Below are 5000 nucleotides of genomic sequence, written 5' to 3'. Positions count from 1 at the left end.
AGCAACCCGACTCCGAGAAGACTCAATCACGACGAGCCAGGGACCGCAACCGGCCTGACACCTTCCACAGGCCACGCCTCGATCAGAAAGACTTGGGCCCCTCGAGCATCGTCAGAGAAAGGTCTCCTTTACGCCACATTTCCCACGCCCGGCAGGCGAGCGGGGATTCGGCGCTGGGCTCTTCCCTCTTCACTCGCAGTTACTAGGGGAATCCTTGTTAGTTTCTTTTCCTCCGCTTAGTAATATGCTTAAATTCAGCGGGTTGACACGTCTGATCTGAGGTCGTAGGCAGCAACGAGTGCTCTGGCCGGCCGGTCGTCGGCGCCTCCACGCGCTTCGGGCGCACACACAGACACACACACGTACGCGTGCTCGCAAGTGCGCGCCGTGCTGCGCAGCGGATGCACAGGCACGGACACACACGGAACGCACACGGTACTGCGAGCGCTGCGTGCCCCCTCGCACTCGGCGCCGGACCGGGCTCGGCACGTCAACTGTTCCAGAGAATCGTTTGCGGCGAGGCGTGCGCCCACCTCCACGGTAACGGAAAGCAGTGCTGCTGGCGGGGTCGCGGTGCGACGGCGGTATCGAGCGAGAGAAAAGCAGGGCCGTGGGACACACAGCCTGCCGGAGCGAAAGGCCAGACGCCAAGGACGAAGCCGGGCGGCGGAGCGCACGGGCTGCAAGCGGCGGGTGGCCACGCCGCGGCCAGGACAGCACCTTTCACGTAGAAGACTTCGGCGGCAGCAGGACACGGGGAGACACCGGAGCGAGGACCACACGGCCAAGTCGGCTCTGCGACGATTCGAACCCAAGGCACACGTTGAACGCGGGCGCAGGCACATTGCCCCAGAACCGCAACGGCAGAGGGTGGGCTGCGGAGTGTGGAAGGAGCCGCAGCTCCAGCGCAACACAAGCAACGACACCCAACCGCCACGGATTCCCACGACAAAAATGCAAGCACTCGCACGCGCAACAGAGGGAAGAAAAGCACGGCACGACCGAGCACCGATCCAGGCATCAAGCGTCACACGCGTCAAGCTGCCGTCCTCCACGCGACGGCACTGAACGGCCACGGCAACCCACCGGCAGGCAACCGAGCACGGACCACGCGAGGCAACGTGTCCGGAGACGTCCAGCGGACAGTCACTCCACTCTCTCACTCTCTGTGCCGGAGCACCCAACCGAGCCAACTCTTGCGGATCCTTCCCGTGGACGAGCCACACACACACATCAACAGAGAGTCAACCCCCCTGGCCCGAGCCTAACGGAAGGCACACACGGTCCCGGCAGCGAGGCAGTCACGTTCTCTCTCTCTGGCAACCCGATGACAGCCGTGCCGGCGACCCCGAGGTGGCTGGGCCAGTGCGGGAGCGGGCAGTGCCGACGAGCCCGGAGGCGGACGCCGGCACCCAAGAGGTCAAGCTCTCCGACGCGGATTACTCTGGGTCTGCACTTAGGGGGACAGAGAGGACGGCACCTCTGCGACACCCCAGCCGCGCTCTTCGGCGCACGGATGCGCGCGAAGTGCGATTGATTGTCAAGCGACCCTCAGACAGACGTAGCCCCGGGAGGAACCCGGGGCCGCAAAGTGCGTTCAAAGTGTCGATGATCAATGTGTCCTGCAATTCACATTAATTCTCGCAGCTAGCTGCGTTCTTCATCGACGCACGAGCCGAGTGATCCACCGCTAAAAGTTGTATCGGGTTTCGGATCGGTTGCCCGATCCTGGGACGCGCAAAACGCTCCCCCGCCGACGTGACGGTGGAGCCCCAGCCTGGCGCGTACCACGGCGTGAGCCCGGAGGCGCACGCACTCGAGCGACAATCAAGCGAAAAAAAGGAGGAATCAGGGCGCTCGCAGGCGTTGAGTGCCGGCGTGGGTGAGGGGCCGGGGCCCGCCACGCGCCGTCACGCCCCGCAACAGCCAGAGGCAGAGTTCTCTGGTGTCACCGTCTGGCGGTAGGCTCGAGAGTCGAGGCGAGGCCGCAGCGGACTGAGTCGGGTGCAAGCCGCGGAGGACAGGCCGACGCTACGGGCGCAAGCCGACCCCGCACGCCCCAACCTCGGCGGGCTGGGGAAGGGGGCGCGGCGGAACGCTCGCAAGCGCGGCTGCCCCCGCGGACAGGCACATTCTCTCGAACGCGGTGGACGCTCGCTCAAGTCAGCACGAGACCAGACCGGACCGACAGGCGGACAACGAATCTTTAAACCTCGCACCCACCCTCCGCACACGGGTGCCGGAGGAATGGTGAGCATGAACAGGTACCCCTCACCGGGCTTTGAAGAGAGTGACTAGAATGCGACCAAAGCTTCACCGCGGCGGGAGACAAAAAGGCCCCTGACTGCACCAGAACGTCTCCCTGCGGAGTCACACAGTGGCCGTTCACCGTGGTCCCGTCGACAAGCCGCCAGGACAAGCACCCAAGCCCGCAGCAGCTCTCTTCGTTTCAACTGCGGATGTAATGCTGCAAGGCGGTGGCAAGGTCACGTCGCAGCCCGCAAGCCGTCGCCAAGGCGAGAGGAAGACGGTCCCCACAGCGGGCACACACAGACGGACGTGGAGCACGGGGCGGCGGCCCACAGGTGCGCACACGCGCCGTGCCGAGGATCGGTGCGGACGCCGGTGACATCGCACCCGGCAGAGCGGCTAGGCAGAAGTCGCTGCGGAGGAGGAGCACCGTCGGCGGAACGGTCTGCTGGCGGGCGAGGGACCAAACGAGCAGCTAGAACGGGCGGAGTGGACCGGACTGCAGAAGCGGAGTGAGTGCGTGGCTGACGCCACCGTCTCCCTCCGAGCGTCTGCTCGCGCCGGCCAAACCGCCGAACCGCTGAACGAAAGGACCGCATCGTCCCACGCAGGCAGGCCGGCCGTGTTGCCGTGCGTGCCCCCACCTCTCGGACGGACTGCAAAGACACCCTACGAAGCCAACGGCGAAGCCCTTCCAACGGCGCAGGCGTAGCGTGTGCGGCACCCGCATGGACTTGCCGGCGTGCAACCGAGCGTGTGCGTGCTCGTCGGTGGCGGCGCCCGCGCGCCGGCCCAACCGAGTGGGACCGAGATCGACGTCGCCCGGCTTCGGCGGAACGTGCGTACGGGTGACCAGGCCCGTTCGACGGGTACGGCGAAATTGTCGGTGTGACCTCCCACCCGCGTGGGAGGCGCCAGCGTCAGTACGGGCCACGGCCCCGGGGCCAACCCCCGTGAGGCTCTCCTGCCTGGCCCAACCGGCGCAGCCTTCGAGTTCAAGGAGTGACGGGCCGCCCTCCCCGGAGAGGTGGCGGGCCCCCGGCCGACAAAGATCCTTCACAACGTGTTCACCAACAGAAACCTTGTTACGATTTTTATTCTGTGTTACGGGTTTCGGTTCGGGCCCCCGGAGAGGTTGTCCGATACCTGGCCCCGGGGCCGGCCCCCGTGAGGCTCTCCTGCCTGGCCCAACCGGCGCCAGCCTTCGCGTTCAAGGAGTGACGGGCCGCCCTCCCCGGAGAGGTGGCGGGCCCCCGGCCGACAAAGATCCTTCACAACGTGTTCACCAACAGAAACCTTGTTACGACTTTTATACCGTGTCGGGTTTCGGCTCGGGCCCCCGGAGAGGTTGTCCGATCCTGGGACGCGCTAAACGCTCCCCCGCCGACGTGACGGTGGAGCCCCAGCCTGGCGCGTACCACGGCGTGAGCCCCGGAGGCACACGCACTCGAGCGACAATCAAGCGAAAAACCTTTCTCGGAGGAAACAGGGCGCTCGCAGGCGTTGAGTGCCGGCGTGGGTGACGGGCCGGAGCCCGACACGCGCCGTCACGCCCCGCAACAGCCAGAGGCAGAGTTCTCTGGTGTCACCGTCTGTCGGAAGGCTCGAGAGTCGAGGCGAGGCCGCAGCGGACTGAGTCGGGTGCAAGCCGCGGAGGACAGGCCGACGCTACGGGCGCAAGCCGACCCCGCACGCCCCAACCTCGGCGGGCTGGGGAAGGGGGCGCGGCGGAACGCTCGCAAGCGCGGCTGCCCCCGCGGACAGGCACATTCTCTCGAACGCGGAGGACACTCGCTCAAGTCAGCACGAGACCGGACCGACAGGCGGACCACGAATCTTTAAACCTCGCACCCACCCTCTGCACGCGGGTGCTCGAGGAATGGTGAGCATGAACAGGTACCCCGTACCGGGATTGAAGAGAGAGTGACTAGAATGCGACCAAAGCTTCACCGCGGCGGGAGACAAAAAGGCCCCTGACTGCACCAGAACGTCTCCCTGCGGAGTCACACAGTGGCCGTTCACCGTGGTCCCGTCGACAAGCCGCCAGGACAAGCACCCAAGCCCGCAGCAGCTCTCTTCGTTTCAACTGCGGATGTAATGCTGCAAGGCGGTGGCAAGGTCACGTCGCAGCCCGCAAGCCGTCGCCCAGGCGAGAGGAAGACGGTCCCCACAGCGGGCACACACGGACGGACGTGGAGCACGGGGCGGCGGCCCACAGGTGCGCACCCGCGCCGTGCCGAGGATCGGTGCGGACGCCGGAGACATCGCACCCGGCAGAGGGGCTAGGCAGAAGTCGCTGCGGAGGAGGAGCACCGTCGGCGGAACGGTCTGCTGGAGGGCGAGGGACCAAACGAGCAGCTAGAACGGGCGGAGTGGACCGGACTGCAGAAGCAGAGTGAGTGCGTGGCTGACGCCACCGTCTCCCCCCAAGCATCTGCTCGCGCCGGCCAAACCGTGGAACCGCTGAACGAAAGGACCGCATCGTCCCAAGCAGGCAGGCCGGCCGTGTTGCCGTGCGTGCCCCCACCTCTCGGACGGACTGCAAAGACACCCCCACAGGGCTGTGTGCGACGCCAACGGCGAAGCCCTTCCAACGACGCAGGCGTTGCGTGTGCGGCACCAATGCCGAGGATCGGTGCGGACGCCGGAGACATCGCACCCGGCAGAGGGGCTAGGCAGAAGTCGCTGCGGAGGAGGAGCACCGTCGGCGGAACGGTCTGCTGGCGGGCGAGGGACCAAACGAGCAGCTA

General features: G+C 66.3%; 2 non-coding genes across 2 annotated transcripts in view; both read right to left on the bottom strand.

The window, feature by feature from the left end:
- The window catches only part of LOC144488086 (28S ribosomal RNA), a 3775-nt gene extending 3490 nt beyond the window's left edge, over positions 1-285 (bottom strand). Inside the window, exon 1 of the ribosomal RNA XR_013496527.1 lies at positions 1-285. This exon is cut by the window's left edge and continues 3490 nt beyond it. This is a non-coding gene — a ribosomal RNA (28S ribosomal RNA).
- Positions 286-1545: 1260 nt separating this feature from the next.
- On the bottom strand, positions 1546-1699 carry LOC144488089 (5.8S ribosomal RNA). Its single transcript, XR_013496529.1, has one exon. It is a non-coding gene; the product is annotated as a 5.8S ribosomal RNA (ribosomal RNA).
- Between the last annotated feature and the right edge of the window lie 3301 nt (positions 1700-5000).

This window comes from Mustelus asterias, unplaced genomic scaffold, assembly GCF_964213995.1.
Source record: "Mustelus asterias unplaced genomic scaffold, sMusAst1.hap1.1 HAP1_SCAFFOLD_1282, whole genome shotgun sequence".
In the NCBI taxonomy this organism is placed as follows: domain Eukaryota; kingdom Metazoa; phylum Chordata; class Chondrichthyes; order Carcharhiniformes; family Triakidae; genus Mustelus; species Mustelus asterias.
The sequence above is the reverse complement of the archived record's forward strand: the minus strand, read 5'-3'. Positions and strand labels throughout refer to the sequence as shown.